Source organism: Sturnus vulgaris, chromosome 2, assembly GCF_052056855.1.
Source record: "Sturnus vulgaris isolate bStuVul1 chromosome 2, bStuVul1.hap1, whole genome shotgun sequence".
Classification (NCBI taxonomy): Eukaryota; Metazoa; Chordata; class Aves; order Passeriformes; family Sturnidae; genus Sturnus; species Sturnus vulgaris.
Window position 1 is genome coordinate 86029909 of NC_142244.1, and position 19770 is coordinate 86049678.

The 19770-nt window shown below is 37.4% G+C and overlaps 1 long non-coding RNA gene across 4 annotated transcripts in view; it reads right to left on the minus strand.

Moving 5' to 3' along the window:
- The window catches only part of LOC148224880 (uncharacterized), a 181815-nt gene that overhangs the window by 157653 nt on the left and 4392 nt on the right, over positions 1-19770 (minus strand). For all 4 annotated transcript variants that reach the window (XR_015801608.1, XR_015801607.1, XR_015801609.1 and 1 more), the window contains exons 2-3: positions 17511-17593; positions 10833-10905 (exon numbers count right to left, since the gene is read on the minus strand). This is a non-coding gene — a long non-coding RNA (uncharacterized LOC148224880). The remainder of the gene's footprint in view (positions 1-10832; positions 10906-17510; positions 17594-19770) is intronic.

The following is a 19770-nucleotide window of genomic DNA, read 5'->3' on the forward strand; positions in this document are numbered from 1 at the left end:
ATTATTATACGTTTGAACTGAAGGCATATTTTCTTTCTAGCCAGGCACTATATCATTCAATCTCTGAACACAGAGATGTAATATAAAGTAATAAAGAGGAAATACAACATAAAGTAAGATTCAGACATATTAAATTGCTTAATGAAAACACAAGAAAAAGAGTGAGTAGACAATACAGTTTCCTTTATTGAGAAAAATTCCCCTTCAAAAGCTTAATCAATAATAACATTCATATTTCCTGACTTATTTTTTACATTTATTTTTTCAGAAAATTATTAAATATCTTTAATGAAAATAGATTGTCATTCTTCTGCAGCCTGGCCTGGCAGCATCCTGGATAGATTGCTCCCAGCTTACTCTGCTTCCCCTACGATGCTGACTGTTCTAAGCAGCACATTTCACAATTTCGTTTCAGATCATTCTTGTCACTGACTTCTATCCAGTAAATGTAAATACATATTTGCAAATGTACCTGGGAAAAAGGAAATCCTGTAGGATCATGCTGCTGGTAATTTGGTGATGAGTCGAACACTTGTTAACACTTCACATTTTTATACTCTTGTACTGCAGAGCAGATTGAGGCTATGAGAGTATTGTAGACAAACCATCAAGATTACTGCTTCCATATTCTTTGACCCTAATCCACTGTCCACAGGCTACTAAATATCTGGAGTACAGTGACCAGGATGGTACCCTCTGGCAATGAGGTTCTGGGCACAGAACAGGAAAGGTGCTGGTGGCTCTTAGCCATACAAAGATCTTCAAAAGTTTGACCACTCCCAGATTAGCCCATTTCTTCTCTATTTGTTCTGTGACCTGACATCGAGACAGCAATCCCTGCATGTATGGGAGAACTGGTATTTTGGACAGCAGATATAAAAAAAATGAGACCAGGGCCAGCAGACGAAATAGAAAACTTGTGGAATTTGAAGGTCCTTCTGGACTGTTACCTGATTTCTATCTGGGAGTCTTCCAGCATGGCATCCATACTTAGGTTATACCTACTCTTTGGCAACAGGTCCACAGCTGATTTTAAAAAATAGGCTTTCATGCTGACAAAAGCTTCCACAGGGTGTGTGATCTGCAAACAGCCAGATCTCCACATTTCCCCACCCCAAACCACTGGAGATGTAAGCCTAAAACTCTTCTTCCCTGGATGGTACCCACGAGCATCTCTTGAGGGATTACTAGAAATTAGTGTATATCATCTGAGGTTCCTTTAACTGCACTTCATAAATAAGGGGCAAGAAAAACAACAGTGTGCAGAGTGCAGTGTCTTGTTTGAGCTGCACCCAGGGATGGCTGAGCAGCAGCAGGCAGGTGAGGGAGCTGGAGCCCCCCACATACTACACATGCCACACAACACCAGCTGCCGTAGGAGCAGCTTCTAGAGATGTTTTGGGTGGTTGTGCTGGCATGAGGGAAGTCACAGAAGGGGGCCAGACAAACAGAGAGTAAAACACCACAGAGTTCAGAAGTAATCTTATTTACATATCTGAGTTAAATCAGGCTAGTTTCTAGAGTATCACTATAGGCACTGTGCACATATCACCTGGAGCATCATCTCCTTCCATTATAAACCTCTAGTGATGGTTTATAAACAGAAATGCGGTCAAGATAGAAATAAGTTGTCACACAAAATGCTGACATCTCTAAATACCAAGAGTATGTGAGAGATACTTTTTTTCTAATTAAAAATATTGCATTTGTTTTTCTCAGAGGAAGTAGAAATCACAAGAAAAATCAACATTACATTACCTAATCTTTCTCATTTTCATTTTTAATTCCCTCAGCATGGGGCTGAGATAGCTCTGCTCCTTTGCACCAAGCGCCATGACAACCAACAGACCTACACGGTATCTGCACTGCCATTCAGCTTGTTACCTCGGGAAAAATGTACACACCAAATGCTCAAACTCTTTTTAAACCTATTAAATATAAATAACTAATACGATTTGACCTAGATAGCTGAATGTAATGTACCATAACATCCCAACATAAAAAACAGTCCCATGGTATAAATACATTTATAAACGTTATAGAAACTAAGTAAAGTTGCTACAATGAGTTCATCAGTTGTATCATAGGAGAAGTTTTCCTTAAACAAAATGTTTTCAATATCAAAAATGGGAGCATTGCATTCAAGAACTTAGGTACTAATTGTATGCTATAATTACAAATTTCCATGAACAGTGTAGTTAAAGCATTTCATACATATATACTTTTATAAATTATATACATCATATATAAATCTGGATAATTAATATCCCCAGAGAAAAAGTGTATTTTAAGTTTCCCTTAAAGATCCAGTTTCTGCACCTTACTGGAGCCTAAAACTCAGAGGTAAAACACCACAGCTTTTAGCAGTATTTGTCAATGAAGCAAGCTGTAGTTATATGCACAAATCAAACACAAATAAGCAAAATAAATATATATTAGTTCCTTGCCACTAGCCATTACACAAACATTACTTATGAATAGGTGTATCCAACTCAACCATCAGTTTTGTGTTTCCCTTTCATCTGGTAGTTTATCAATATGCTAGAAATCCCATGTAATGCCAAATGTCCAGTTTGCATTTGACATGCAAATACGAACAATATATCCAGTTTTACTTCTTGTCCTTATAAATTATGTTACAATTTTCACAGATAGTTTATTTAAATGTCCTAATGTTTTCCCTAAGAAGCACTATCATTCTGGCAGCAGCCTTTGCAAGAGAATGCAAGATTCTCATCTGAAAAATTACAAAGAGCTGTTAAGATCAAGCTCACACTCTTCAGCTGATGCAAGGCATTAATTTAATTAGCACATCTTTACCTCTGCCAGATTTAAATGATTGCACCTCTTGTTGATGCAGGAAAAATGCCTAGCTCTTGCACCCTTAACCTATAATTGCTTCAAAGATGAAGGACTTGGAGTCGTCTGGTTGATCTCAACTTTATTCAGTTTAATTCTCCTGTTCTCTGAACAGTATTTCCCCATTCTACTGCAGCTTTCTCCTCAAACATTTCTTCAGTCTTCTTCCCTTGTATCACTGAATTCCCAAAGCCTTTATTTTGTATTTGATTTGATTTTTGTCCCTTAAATGTCTCTTTAAATACTTAATTCCTTTCAGTTTCCGAGATAACATCCAGAGGCATTCAAACATTAATGGCTTTGCTTCCAGCTACTGACCAGCCATATAAATCTGTTCACACACCACAACTCTCTGCATGAAAATTAGGTTCAACTCTGTCCTAAACTTCAATACAAAATCTGTTTGAAATCTGCTGATTTAAACCAGTGTGCCACAAGAAACCACAGTTGTCAATGCAAACCACCCACCTTCATGACCCTAATGTTTTGACACATTTGAATCTGTCAGGAAGTGCAAAACAAATGAATTTCATTTGTAGCTGGGAGACAAATAAAATTATTTTGGGTGGAGCTTGCCCCATAAACTAATTGCACTAGATTCAGCATTGCCTTTCATCTGGTACCACATCCATTCATCTTTTGCTCAGAAACAGGAAGAGGAGGCTGCTGCTTCTGCCATCCTTGATTCAGACCACATGAGCCCCAGCTCAAAGAGGCGCAAGCTGGCTTGAGGCTGGAATTTGGTCCACAGGAGCTGACAAAATAACTTTTTTCTCTGCTTGAGATTGAACTACTCTCAAGTGCAGCAGAAAGAAGGACTGTAGAGCAGAAAGGAGGACTGTAGGAAAACACAACTAAACTCCCTGTACATGTTGTCCTCTGCAATATTTTACAATCTATCATGTTCTTATTCCTCTCCTTCATGATAGTCTAAGTAGGGGAAAAAAAAACATTTAGCTAACATGAGGTCACCTCAATGATTTATTATTGGGACCTTTTTGTTTGTTTGTTTGTTTGTTTACAGCTGTTGCAAGAGAATTCCTTTCATTAAAGTATCACCTGGGTATGGTTTCCAACAGAAAATATATAACTGGAATTAAGTATGAAGACTACCAGGTATGCAGAACTATGCTGTAGAAATGTATAGTTATCTGGTCACCTCTTGCATGTTACCCCATATTTTTCAAGTTTAAATGAGCATCTGAAACAGGAAACTGAGGGTATAAAACCAAGAGGAAAAATATGAAAAAACAAAGTATCAAATCAAATCAAATCCCTGTGGAAGATATTCCCAAAGAAAATGATAGCCAGAGAAATGAAGCCACATATGTGACTCAGAATTAATTGCACTTGACTATTTATGAAATACAAGTACCTTTGTATGAGCATGAAGAGTGTTTTCAGCAAGGGAGGAAGACTGACTGAATGGCATACAAGCGCCATTATCCACAGCCCTTGGAGACCCAAACCAAATAGATCATTGCTCATAGAAGAAGGCAAATAGTGGAGAAAATGTAAAAGTTTGGCAAACTATAGGGCTATGGTCTGACACTGCAGAGGGTAGCAAGCAAAGGCAAAAAAGGACAGTAAGTAATGTCAGTGGTAGATAAATCAGCTGCATTACAGGCAGAGGCACATAGTTCTGGGAATTTCTCATTTTGAAACAGTGAACTGTTTCTGCTGAACCAGTGGCTATCAGCTCTGGAGCAGTGTTTTCTTAAAAGGCAGGCAATATTTCTGAACTGGGTTTCAACTGAGGGTCTTGGCAAAAAACAGTGTGGATAACATAGGTGGATCCATTCTGGATGTGTTTGTGGAAGCACAGGTGTACCCAAATTTCCCAATCTTTCAGATCCAGGTGGACATTGTAGGAATCCAGTGTGTGCCACGTTTGCATTTCAAATGTGTATCCAGTCCCTTTCTTCAGCAAATGCAACCTCCAGGGAAACAAGATACCAACAGAGCTGTGTTCTTGGATTACAGCATGTTAGTCTTAGGGATTGTTAGGGCTTCTCTGCCTCTCGCTTTCAACAAAGTCTTGAGTCTATCAGTGGGAAACCCTGTTTGGGGTTCAAAAGAGGGGAAAAGGAGGCTTAGTATGGTATTTGCTATGTACAGTGTATGTGTGAGAAAGAAAAGATAGTCAATTTCTACAGTAGAGAGTAAGACTTAAGAGTAAAGACTTTGGCATCTTTAATTTTCCTCCTCCCTCTATCACCTCTATAAAAGCAAGGCTGCTTTTAAATGCGTTATTTTTTGTCTTGTTTTTTCTTCATTTTCTGTGCAGTTTTCCTCTGTCATTCTCTCTGCCACAAAAATCAATAGATACTAATAACATTACCTGAGCAGGGATGTTAGCTTTGCAATAACTTCTGGACACATAGACATGCAGTTTATAATTTGTCATATATCTTTGACCAACTCTTTCCCCCTTTGCTCTCTTATATACCTCCCAGGACCTCCTGCTTAGACCAGACAGTGCTGAGACGCCATAATGCACCATCTTTGTTTTACGCGAGTCAAGCAGTCAGGAAAAAGATTTCTGTTCACACAAATATAAAATCATCTTTGCTAAATATTACATTCACTTGTACAAGGCCTAGGAATAATAAAACTTGCTCCTTTGTTTGTAAGACATATATGTAACAACATTTCTACTCAACATTCAACAACTAAACTCACTGTGACAATAAGTTTTGCCATATGGAAAACGGACTTCTTGTTTCATGGTATCTTTTCAGACTGCACTTCATATGCATTGCATTACAGGAAACAGTTATGTTGCAAGAATATTGTAATACTGCCTTTTATAGCTATATTATGAAATAGCACAAAAGGAAAGGAAAATGCTTTTTCAGTAGACCACCAAGTCTGTATTGCACTTCAAGAGAATATATAGTCCAGACCAATGCAGCACTCAAAAATCGCTCCTCTGCACAGTCATGGGTTTTATTTAGACATTCAGAGCAAGGAATGCTCTGCTGCAAGAGATATAGATACTGCTAGTTACTGGGAAAGAAGTCTTTTATGAATGCTTTTTAAGACAGTTTTATGTGTCTCCAACATATCATTGACCTTTTTTGCCATAAATACATTGCAGTTTCAACTACCTTGACAACAGTAAGAAAACCCAACATCATGGTCAGTCAGTCATGAAGATACATGTTACTGCCTCACAAGTAGTTCAAGGCTGAAATTTCTATTAAAAGAGATAATAATTAAAGCGCTAGATCAGAGTTGCTTATTTTAATGCTGCCTAATACATCACAAATAATACAAAACTTCTGTGGTGATTTTGAAATCACTACACATTTTAAGTGAATGAAGCAGGTATGAAACATTACAAGGAAAAGGAGAGGCAGGTACATCTTCATATGATAGAAGAGTATTTGTACTATGTCATTAACATTTGAGAGGGAGAGATATCTATCTGATTTGATAAGGAGGAGAGAGGTGATTCTTCCTTCAGTGAATAGAAAACATATATATATATACAGACTTTTCTTAACTTACAGTTACAAATATACTGCATGTCTTCTCCTAATAGCTGGTGATGCAGTTTATAAGCTTCACTTCAAAAAGAGCAAATCTAATATCCCCAGCAAATGTTCAGGAATTTTGTAGTGCTGATGACATAATATATCATGACAAATGTGACCTAGAGGCCCTGCAGCATGGCAGATACAGTATCTGCACAGCCTCTGGCATGTGCAGGTGCCAAAGAGGAGAAGAAGCAAGAAAATCCTTTCCCTTTAGCACGTTCACATCATTCCCATTTCCCATTTCCAAGACAGGATAAGCACATACACCAGCTCCTACAATGTAGAGAAACAAAAAGAGTCCTTTAGCTGTAGCAGTAATGGGAGACTCTCTATATTTTTTTTTCCTTCAGGATTTGGAAGAGCTGTATTGTATCTGAGGTCAAGACCGTAAGCAAGGTTAATACAAGTCTCCAACTGTTCAGAAGTGAAGACTCCTGGAAAATGGAGAAGAATTTTCTCATACTCTTTCTTTCAAAATAAAATTCACCTGTGAGACCTTTAGAGACTCTAGGGCTTCACTTCTTTAATATGGCTAGAAGTATTTCATCTTGTTTCTACAGAATGAAGAGGAACAGGTAGAGGTAACATACACAGATCCTTTACATATCAAGTTATTGAGAACAGATGAATTTGAAGTTTCCTTATTCATCCTCAGAGGAATTTTCTAAGGAGTTCAATATTCACAGTTATGTATTTTTAAGCAAAGCACTTAAAATTATATCAGTGGCATACACACTGATGGGTGTTTTATGATCTGTTTATATAAAAGCCCATTCAAGTAACTGTGTTTCAGCCTTTGGGATGGCAAGAAGGGAGGCTTTACTTGGTGAACTGCACAGAGTTACCACTGAGGAGTCTCTGCACACATTTCTAGCAATATAATTTTCATGTTCTTTCTTCAGCAGACAGCAGCATGGTCATTGGGGAACACAAGTTTTCCAAAGCTTTAGGCTTCTGCCTTCTACATCTCTAAGTACCTTGCCCACAAGAACAAGCTTTTGTACTTGACTTTGGACCCACCAGTATGGGTTTGATCTACTTTAGGTTTTCTAGTTTTTCCCACCTCTCAGGTCCAAAGAGGATGCTTTCAAAGTCCTATCATGTACAGAATCATTTGGAGTTCAAAATTCAAAGAGTTTTCAGCTGGTGCTTATTTTTTCCCTTTCACTTTCCCCATCCAGAACCTCCTTTCCCACTAGGCAAGGATGACAAGTCCATCATCATGCATATGTATTATCCTCAGCTGAATTCTTCTTTGGCAACCAGACTGTGGTAAATAAAAGGTATGGCCTAAAGAGGATTCTGCTTTGGTTCTTATTTGCTTGTAAAGCAGAGAAGAAAGAAAGGGATGATTCTTCTCTTTTTGTAAGAAACGGTATCAAAAGAAATAATTTAGTGTGGAAATTCCATACCTACCGATCTGGTATCTTTTCTAAAACAGACTGTTCTGCAATACACTCATGTAACCCAATTATATGATTGGTTTTATTTTTTATGTGCATTTCTTTCTTCCTGAGGCCAAACTAATCATTGGACTGTGCACTTCTGCAAAGCAACCTCTTGGACAAATTCTACTTGAGAGTTTTACAAAATTATAGCTGTATTTTAATAAGCCCATGATCCAACAGACAACAAAGTAAACAGGAAAAACTCTGCTGGAGCCAGACTCTCTCTGGGCTTTTCAACTGTTCTGTATGAAAAATGACTATTACATGTTTACATACTTATGCATGGGGGAGAACAAGTTCAAATTTAACGGTCAATATGTATATGTGCATACCACAGTACCCACTTTGTTGTAATTAAAAAACCTAAAACAAGGCTTTGTGAGTTTACTTTTCATTAGAAAAGCTCAATAAACACAAGTACTGGCTTCTCCTGATCTGTTCTCAGCAAGTAACCTCAACATAACTTATTCTATCCAGTGAAAATTTCACTGTTTATCAGTTTAAAATTGATCCCTCTTTTCTTGTTTACTGTTGCAATAATGGATCTGCAGCTGAAAGAAAAGAGATTTATTCTAATAAATAAAAGAAATACAGTCATATTCATGTTAACATATTTCCCTCGTGTTGTAGAGTTATAAAAATGGAGAAAGGGGGAGGAGGTTACCATTGTGCAAATTTCTGTTAAATAGATGTACAGTCCATGAAGTATGGCTTCCCAGTTCTGGCAGCTTCTGCCTGCCTTTATTCCACTTATATTTTACTGAGTAAAATTGCCTTCTACTCTGCCTTTCTGTCTCAGTAAAGCAATATCCTGCTCGTCAAAACATTAAGTATTGCTGAAGTCATTGGTATCTCAAGGTATTCAACATCTCTTTTAGACTCTGATCCAAAATACACAGTGATAACTGATGCATTCCACTTACTAGAGTACGTTTCATATCACAATCACCTAGGCAGGCCCTTTTTCCACCAAGTATTCTGTAATGCTTCATACCATTTGCACTGAACTCAATTGTTCAGAAATCATGGCATTGACATGTGCCTAGGAAATTCCCTTATACCCAGGGAGTGCACAGCTGCATACTGCTGGCTAAGGCCATGCATCCTAAAAGTCAAAGATGACTCTTCCAGCAATATCAAGGGGAGGTAGAATGATTCCTTTGGTCGGCATACCCTGGCTCACAAAACCAACAGTATCTGTAAGCTGCTAAAGTTGAAATCTTCCGAGGAAAAAAAGACTTGTATCACATGTGCCAGCACAGTCATAAAAAAATTTTACCTACTCATGTGAGTTCCAAGCATCCTTCTCCAAAAATATCTCCTCTACTCTTTGAGGACTTTCTAAATATCCGGCTTATCTAAATTCACCACAGATAAAACAAAAGCAAATTAAAGAACTGCATTAAAAAGAGCAGTGCCATCCTCTTAAGCACTGATGCTTATTTTATGGGAGTCCAGCAGAGGTCATATGAGGGACAGTGACTACTTTTTATACTTTTATCCCTCCATTCTCTCCCTCCTCCAGGAGCGACATAGTCTCAGAGGACGAAGGCTGGAGTTGGAATAGTTCTAGGGAGCCTGGCTCATCCCCTGAGCTGCAGTCCATGATGTAGAATGGTCAAAAGCAGATGTAGAATGTTCAAAAGCAATTGAAAAGCAACTTGTCTCTAATGATGCCCAGAGCCTTGGGGACAGGAAGTTCCACCTGGACACGTTGGTCTAGTAAAGTACTTGCCTCCTACTCCATCTGTGTAATCTTTTTCTTTTACATGGTGAAAAACAATAAGGCTGAGCTGAGCTTACTGCCTTACCCATGGGGAACTCCTGACTATTGAATGCCTAATATCACAACCCTAATATTGTGTGGAAAAGGGTCTTGATATTTAAAAAAATCTTACCAAGGGTATTTGATTAAATAGGTCAGTCTCCTGCCTAGTCAACACAGCTCCTTCACTTTACTACAGAGCAGCCATTAGGCTGCACTTTCAAGCAGTGTTTACCCATTCAAATTTTCTGTCTGCATTAAGGTAACAAATAAATACATGTGGCCTTTTACATCATTGGTTTGGTCTTGCCAGTGCAAGTTGGTACCCAGCCTCAATTCCCACTGAGATCACCTGAGCTGAAGATCTCTAACACCTATCTTACAACACCTTACAAATCATGCTTAGAACCATTGTATAACCCTTTTTCTCCTTTGTTGCCTACATCTTCTGACCCATTTGTTTTTAAAGTGATACCTCTGAGGGGAAGTAAAGGTCTGCTGTTATATCTTGCTTCTGCCTGACAGCCATTTTACTGTATAACTTATATTTTGCTGCATTCTCCAGCAGTCCATAATAATTAAAAAAGGAAGCTCCTCTCTACAGTCCAGGTGGCTGACATTGGTTTTAGTTTCCTTTTCCGTATCTTAGGATTTCATAAACAACTTCTTCTACAGAAGATCTATCCAACAAGAACTTGATTACCAAACATTGAGGCTTTAGTTTATTTTGAAAAATCAAGTGCATTTCATATTTACTTTTACATTATTTTGGTATAATACCTTTTCATTTAAATAATCTTGGTTTAATTTTCTGCACTATATATATTCTTTTATTCCCATCACCCAAGCAGCTGTTTAATGGTTAGCTACAAATTAGCATTTGTTTGATTTTAGGTGTCTTTCTGCCTAAAGAATTAGTGGTGCTTTTGATAATATATACTCCAAAGGTATATTGTTTTGAACAACTCTTTTGACCTACTTGTTTCTATAATAGTTGAGGTTTATGTCAATGTGATTTCTCTTTACCATTTTTCTTCCCTTCCCTTTACCAGAGGCTGATTTTCTTCTAACAACCTATTTCAATTCAGTAAAACTCCCTTTATTTTTTAATTTTCTTAGGTTATTGAAGTCCCCAGATTCCAAAAACATTAATTTTACATTTTGTCAAATAGAAGGAAGTTCAGTAGATTCAAACAGAACCAGACTGAATAATCTTACCTATGTAATGTCATTTTTCCTTCACTTTGAAAAATTCAGCAACTGTAGATGAAATTCTTGTTCCTGTGACAGGCTAAAATGAAAATTATAATAAGCCTTATTTCATTAGATATAAAATATAAAACTCTTTGTCACTTAAAAAAATATTATTCATATCACGTTATGTAAGTAACATGCAGACAATCCTGATCCATCTAGTAGGCATTTTACTTTACAAAGACCCCAGTCTTGCAATCCAATCTGAACAGAAGAGTCCTTTCACTTCTACTGAAAGCCAGTGAATCTATTAGGCACTAGGCATACAGAGGTGTTCTGGCACTTTAAAATGCAGAAAGGCTCATAACAAAATCTTTTTTAAATGTACAGAAAATGAATTCTCACTCCAGCTCATTTTTGTGTCTATAACATAGCCCACTATATTTTGGATGAAACAGAGCAAAAAAAATTGAAACACAATTTTGGTTTACATTTAAGGAAAAAAAAAAAAAACCACCAAATATTGAAATTTCTCTCCCATGGAACAGGCAAAGGAGAATTTGGAGAATGTTCAGGCATTTGTTTTAAAGACCTTTACATTTGGGAGAAAACAATTAATCTCTCTGAACTCTGTCATGTTCAGAGATGTGGTGGGTACTGCATCCTTTCTAATTCCAAACAACACCAACTGCATGTGCTCACAAAGAGGCAAAAGGCTTCATTTTGCATCTGCTAGAGAACCAAGGCTGGGAGTGCAGAGTTCAGTTTTTCAAAAGGAGAATATTTTGTTGAATAACTTTGCAGTCAATATAACATGCTTTTAATCAGAGCTCCATCCAACCTGGTGCTGAACACTTCCAGGGAGGGATAGGGCATTCACAACTTAATAATTATACAGTATTACAAATACACCAAAAAGGCAGTTATCGGATTTGAGATGTCACACTGAGTTTGAAGATTTTCTTTCCAGGTTATTTCTCAGAGATGACTGCATTTGTCTTCAAGAGTAACAACACTTTCAAATTACTTTTTATAGATTGTGAGAAAAACTTCACTAAGTTTTAGCCAAAACTGGAGAAAACCCAAACTCAGAATTGGTACTTGCAGTATGAATGAAAGGCTCCATAGAATTAAAATATATTTGAATGCTTGGTTATATATAACACCATCTATTTTAACTAGAAAGACCATAAATGTTTATGTAATGATAAGTTATTAAAAACTATCACTTACCAAATACAGAAAGATTTCTGTAAATATCATAGTGACTTTTTCTTAGAAAGAATAAATGTTTAGGAAATGACTGCAAACTAAACTAACAAACACAAACACAAACACAGAATAAGAATTTCTGAGATATCTCAAGCTAATTTTATACACCACTGTGTAATTTACAGAGCGAGTTTATGAAGTTGTTAAATTAGCGTTCCAGGATCTCACTGGAAATCTCCTCCCCTCTACCATTATGCTCAGCATTAGCTCAAAGGCCTTCATCATGACCTCCTACCCTGCAGACACAGTGCAGTGATACCAGTTGTGCAGCTGAGAATGAGCAATCCCAGCAGCTCTTGGCCAAATCACCGCCTATATCTATAATTGTTAGTTTTTCATAGGGGCCTACACTGGGCAAGGTCTGGCTTATTTCGTAAGTGCTTGGTATCTACACTAAAATAAATAGAGAGAAACTTCAAAATAAAGAGAAAATTAAGCATCTTTATGGCCTAAGTGCTTTTACAATGATTTTGAACACTTATCAATTAAAATTAGGAGTTAAGGAGGGAAAAGGGCAGAAATTGTAATCACAAACTGTCTTGGAGAGGAAACTGATTGCAAACATTTGAGAAGTCTTTCTGAACAAGACAATTTTATCCACACAACCTGTAATAATTAGATATCCATTACCTCTCCCCACTACTGATGAAGACGCTAAAACTGCAGTGGTTAAGGCTATGAAGAGCTGGCCATTCCACGTTCATAGGGACTTTTACTATCTTTTTAGACCTGATTGAGAATGTTTTCTGATTTATACTTAAAAAAAAAAAAAAGTTTAAACTGCTTGACAAATATTTCATTGTCCCTATACAGCTCACTGCTGCCACTTGTTTGGAAAAATGAAAGGTAAGTTGAAAAATGCACCTTTTCCATTTTCATCTCTAATTGAATTCTCTCTTGACCCCCTTATTCCCCATGGCTGTATTTCAGGTTTTGATGATAAGAAAAAGAATTTTGTATTTGGATAATACAATTTTCTCACTTGCCTTCAGCGACCTTCAGCTCAATTTCCTCTCCCCAGAGACACTGTATATTACAGAATTGAATCAAATTCCTTATTCATAGAAAAAAAGTTCCAATTTAATCTGAATATTCAGCATTTTACACTGGTCAGGGTGATGGATGGCAAATTGAAATGCTTTTGGTTCAGGTAATCAAATGGTAAAATTCAGACTTGTATTGAAAAAAATAATGAAGTCTATTCAATATTCTCATAAGGTGCAAAAAAATGCACATTACATGGTAGAACTGGGGTTTTTTCTTATTATCTAACCAATAACATCTCCACCGCAAAAAGCATAGTAAAACATTAAGAATTTATGTAGGTTAGAACATGTGAAAAGCAGCCACCTTTGGGGGAAAATGCAGGCATCATTGTAAGAGTGCTCAGATGAATGACTACAAAACTGGGGAAAAACAGACCAGTTCTCAGTATGTACCTGCAGTACAGTGTTAAATGGTGGGTTACTGAAGCCCTTTAATATGTCTTAAATGCTTTTTGAGAAAGAAACACAGCCTTTTTAATCACTTCAAGCTGTTTGTTATATTAAACCACTGCAATGTTTCATTTTCATCCCTGGAAGTTTTGTCAAATAATGTCATCAGGTATCTCATTATTTCTCAAAGGACTACCATTTCATTTTGGAAAATCCTCTTGTTACCTGTGAAGTTCAACCCCAAAACAACAACCGATTTGAACAATGCCAGATTGGCACCACACTATTGATGAAACTTACTTGAACATTTGGGCTTGGATGTCTCCAGGAAAACAAGAATATAATGATGCTGCATAAATTTGGTTTGGTTTAAAAATTCCATCAATAGTTACTTTCCTACCTTCTAGAGGTGCACAGAATTACACTGTTTGATTTTCAAATACCTTATACCAGTTATTTCTTTTCTAATTATTTGGAGTATTTAGATCACAAGGAATACCTAACTGTAGGCACCACTAACAATTAAAAATGTGATGCAGCAACTTAAATGTCAAGGCACTGTGTTAAAATAAGTCCTAAGATACACAAATATATTCATTGCAGTCAACCTCCAGATTAAATTTTTTTTTAAAAAACTACATTTTTTCAACCTGTCCCACAAGAGCAATTTAGGAACCAAACATTACATGCACCACTGTATGGTGTAAGGGTGGTTCTGCAATGGAAGCCACTAGCAGGTACACTGATGAACAAGAAAATAATAGCCAAACTACTCTTCCCAGGTCCCTTACATTTTCAGGACTTGCAGGAATATAAATAATTAAAATGCACTATATTATAGGTTAAAGTGAATAGATGCTCAATAGATACATGAAGTTTGGAGTGTGTTATATAATCAGAAGCACAAAAATTAATTTAAGGTGTCATAGAAGAGGATTTAAGCATGTGATTTTTAAGCAATTCAAGTAGAAGGTTGTCTTCTGTCCTGAACAGGATGGAAAACAAGTAGCTCTGAACTAATCTATTATCTGCATTTCAAGGTCCAGAACACTAAGGACATTTGCTGCATGAGTTCTGCTGAGAGTCATTTGGAATGTCTTTTGTGAACACCTCTATGGGAATATTTGAAGTGTATGATACATGTGACAGCAATTTTAGTTAAAAGGAATATTAGAAAAATATTTTAATTTTGTTGAAAAGTTGCATGAAGAGCTCCTTCCAGAACAGTTCTTAGGATCAGTCCTTGTAGAAGGGCTAAGTACTTCAGTCAGGACAGTCAAGCTGTGTAAAGAGGTGCTTAAAAGTCAGGAAACAGCAGCATTGAAATACTAATACAAGCTAGTTTCATGTTACCATGGGGACTATTCCCAAAGGCCATATTAGCCCAGGGTCACTAAACCCCATGAGGGAACTTTCACAACCAAGGGATACCAACAGGCTTTTCTGGAGGGCAGTTCAGATCAGGAAACCAGCTCCAGCCCAGAGGAGTCTGCATCACCCATATAAATTTAGCCACTGTGAATACCCTTCATACATTCAAATTACATTCTTTAGCTGCAATTATTTTGGCCAGGATCATGTGGAACATTATGCAAGCTTTGTCTTCTTCCAGTGTGCACCTTTCTCATTTCCATAATAGTCCTGTATTGGATCTATACCTTGGCAGTTGCTGACTGCTGTCATATTCACTTCTTTTTTCAGCTGGTAGTATTAAAAAGTAAATGTTAATTACAGGGACTATTTCTCTAACCTTGTCTCTGGGACAGAATATTTAGCTGGGAGCAGTATCGTTCATCACAGCTGCAGCCTATTAGATAAACACTTCTTAAAAGCCAGACTCCTTGTCTGCTGGATATGCTGCCTCACGGAGGACTGGGGGAGTAAAGCAGCTCAAGGTAGTTATTGTTAGTGCCTCTCCAGTGCTCCTTTCAGACCAAAGGACAAACATGGTTGTGACAGCGTGCAAAATACTCTGGTCCAGCATTCAAGAGGCATTTGTTCTTCATCTGTGTGCCAACCCCAGTGAGCATGGAGAGAAGCAGAGGTTCCCATGTTAGCTGGCATAGCATGCATGAGCTGCTGATACGCTCTGAATGCACGCCAGCTTGGGTAGCAATTTAATAAAGCAGCTGAAGCTAATGCCATTTTTTGGCACCACATAAAAGAGTTTGTTGTAGGGTCACATATATGCATATAAAGGGTCATGTACCAGCAAATTTTCAGGAAATAGTAGACATGCACATTATTAGACTGAATTGCTGTCTGGCTCCAATATCTAAAATATGTAGCCAACTCTTAACCCTATGTCTCAGCATTCTGATGCACTTAAATCAGAAAAACGTGTAGGGTTTCTGTGTCTTAAGTGAAGTTTCTAGAGTAGGAGAAGAATATCAAGAAAGTAGCATCAGATTCTATACAGAAATACTTGAATAGCAATACTGCTGGAATTAGTGCCACTACTGACAAAACATTTTGATTTATAAACACTTTCCAAAATCTGAGATTGCTGCTAAAATCTTGATTTTAAAGAGATTATTCTGGCGCTCTTTTTTTTTTTTTTTAGGATTTTTGAACCAATAATTTTGTATTTCCAATACTTTCTTTGCAACTACAAGGACTCCTTTTACCATGCATGTTTAATGGAAGATAACATTAATTCATAATCATGGGACTCTGGAGCTTTATAAGAAAAACACTAAATCTTATTAAACTTGTGATAAAATTATTGGTGTTGGCAACCTTGCAGACATATGCCTAGAGCTGCACAGTGTTTTCCTCCTCTAACTACTGTAACTAAAAGGACTTTAATGAGAGCAAAAGAATGTGGCTCTGTCTGCCCAGAATCTTTTGGAATTTTCACTTTTCCCCAATGAAAATGAAAACAAATACTTTTCCTTTTTTTTCTGTAGGCTTTTTACAGACATCTAAACTGACTTTCGTAATGAAGAAGGATTAAGCAAACTCAGGAAAATTATAAATGTGGTTTGTATTAGTGTACTAATTAGCTCATAAATTTAGAAATAGTTAATCTTTTAGTTTTGCTGAATTAAAATAGTGGTCAAATCGCAGATCAGATTTGTAAATGGAGTAATGCAGTGGTGAATTAAACCCCTCAGAGCATACATGTCTGGTCTCATAGCATTATGAAAACTGGAAATCTTGCTACTGGCTTTGAAGAGTACAAGGTGAATTTAGCCAAAGCTGTAAAACATTACTCAAGCAGCCAGATACTTAGCAAATAATAATAAAAACAATGTGATTTATTAGGTGTGTACTTCTCATTGTATTGTAATCCAACAACTAACTATATTAATTATTTTTAGTTCCGTGAGCTAATTAGAGCAATGGTAGCTGGCAAAATTCTGTGGTTTACTACAGTTTCTGTTTAACGTATGTATTTATGTACATGGATATTCAAAAGACCCTGCCCTAGAAATATACCTGCTATTACAGAAACAATTGTGGGTACCAAGTAATAAAAATATAATTGTCCATTACACGATTTACATTTCTTTAGAACTGCCAAAGAAGAAAAAGAGTAGAGGTGCTGTTGTACCCCGCTCCATTGATAATCTGGTGAAGACTGCTCTGATGGAACAAAGAAAAGTAGATTCTATCCCAAAACAAGTTTAGGTCTCAGTTCTTCATACTGGGTCCTAGCCAGGTGATGGAGATGCAAGAGCCAAGCACCTGGGCATGGTAGCAGACAAGTAGCTGGCAGACATTACAGGCTGCGGGAAACAAGAGCTCAGAGTCTTCTCTCCCCTTTAATGATTGCACCAGGACAAGGTTAGAAGAGAACTGGGCTCAGTAACACTCAACGTGGAGAATGAATGGACTCCCATTCTCACACCCCATAAACATCCTCATGCACACCTTGTTAAACACCACCCCAGAGACTGCATTTCAAGCAGTTTTCCATAAACTCCATGTGACCTGGATACAATGCTAGATAAAACCATCGGATAAAATACAGCACTAGAAGTATGTGAACCTGGGATTAGAAGATCAGGGTGACTTAATGCGGAACCAGCCTTCACATCTGGACTGCTGTAAACATTGCTCAGTCCAAGGCCCCTGTGGAAAAAAAACAACACACCAATAGTAATTCAGTAAAATGTATAAGAACTGCTCATTGCTAGAGCCCTGCAGTGATATGCAGTAGGAATTAATCTAAAAACATGATGGCAAACAACTGCTGAATCAATTTTTCTCTTTGGCTTGTGCACCTGCTCTTACAGTATCTGCATTTTATACTCTTTTGTTGCAGAGATGCAATTATTCCTGCACTAAACCAACTGCTCAGGTAAGGAGAGAGCCAGTGACAAGGCCATATTCTAACTACATGGTGCATATGATAAGGAGGAAACAAAATGTGTCTGAAAGTACAGAATGTTTAAATGTTTCTACTCACAACACAAGCTGGCAGGTTACAAAAGAATTTCTAATTATATCTCTGATTTGCTCTTAAGTTGTGCACCAGCAAGCTATTAATCAGATCTTATATTACTGCTGTATTCTACCTCAATGTGGTAGGAGATAGAGAAAATTCAAGCCTCACATTTCAATATTAGACTCTTTGGAAGCATTACTGGCTGCCAAACATGTGCACTAAGTCAGCATTGCTGACATACTTTTGCCTGCTTATGATGCTACTTCTGGAGGCCATATGACCTATAGTTCACCATCCCAGCTCTATTTTTGGTAAGCTGCTGCAAGAAAGGACAGAGTAGTATGGTTAGCTGGTATGGGTTCATAGTTCAATGGATTACCAGTTACTATCATTTTCTTAATATTTATCTTCATTTTAAATTATGCAGCATAAGGCATGCAAAACCCTCTCCATACCCTCCCAAATTAGGACCATGACTAGTAATCTGAGTGACAGTGTGATAAATGTGATTCGTGCTAATTAAGTTGTAACTATATTAACAAAATTGTATTTAGATCAATAGAAGACAATTGTTACAGAGTGAGAAGGGGGAGATGGGTGAGACAGGATAAAAGACATCTCCCAGATGTTGGGAGTCGAAGAAGGAGGTTGGAAGAAAGTCAGATAAGAATAGTCGAAGGACGAAGGTCTGATAAGCGGCATCTAGAAATACAGCTTCAACCTTGAAGCTGTCAAAAATGGAATGATCACAAGCATGGGACTTAATTAAAGTCATGTTATGGAAAACATCTGCTCAGTCACACAGGGCGCCTGCGCTACCTGCAGGTCACACCTCAGTCACTGATGATGATGATGGGCCCTCACCGGAAATAAGACCCTTAAAAGGATAAGAGACCCCCTAACCCATTAGTAGAGCATGCACCGTGCAGTATAGTTACGTAGATCTTAGGAATAGAAACTAGGAGGAGCTTTCTAGAAACTTCTGTAGCCTACAGTATATAAGTGGGATTGTTAGCCTGGATGCTTTGATACATGAGGAATGGCGAACCACTCCCCGTATCCCCGGTCGGAGGGGGGCCCCTCCCCGGTCGGTTTTGCTTATGCTTTATATGAACCTCAATTATACTAAATTACTTACTGCCAAATTTTGTATATTCTTAAATATATGCACTTTGATTGTTTCATCTCCAATACTTTAATTGTCATCTCCAATACTTTGATTGTATTCATTTTGTTACTATTAAAAACTTACTATTAAATTTAATCTTGTTGCTTGATAAATTGAGAAAAATAGAACATCATTCATAACAACAGTATGTTAGACTTTATCCTTCACTTAGTGGAAAGTACCATTTACACACCCCTAAAGTCTCTCTGACTGCATACCATAAGCAGGTTTACAAGGAACATCACCTTAGCAGCACAACCTCAATGAACCCATCTGGCCAAAATTTTCATTAGTAACTTAAATAAAAGTGACCAGTTTGTCAGAGGCATTTAGCACACCTGCTTCCAACTAAGTTAGTACACCAGGAAATCAGGACACAATTATTTTAGTGGTTATATATAGGTTAGAATTGGACTTCAGATGCCTAAATTTCAAAGTTGTGAAGTATGTCAGCAAAAGCATTATAAAAGCAAAAGCCTAATCAAAATGCAATATTGTTCTTAAGGCCCTCAAAAGAAGTACTGTAGTTCTGTTCCCTGAGCAACAGGTTTCATGGTTTAACTCCAGCCATCCACTAAATACCACATAGCTGCTCAATCACTCCCCCACCAGCACGATCAGCAAGAAAATTGGGAGGGTAAAAGTGAGAAATCTCATGGATTGAGACAAACACAGTTTAAGAGGAAAGGCAAA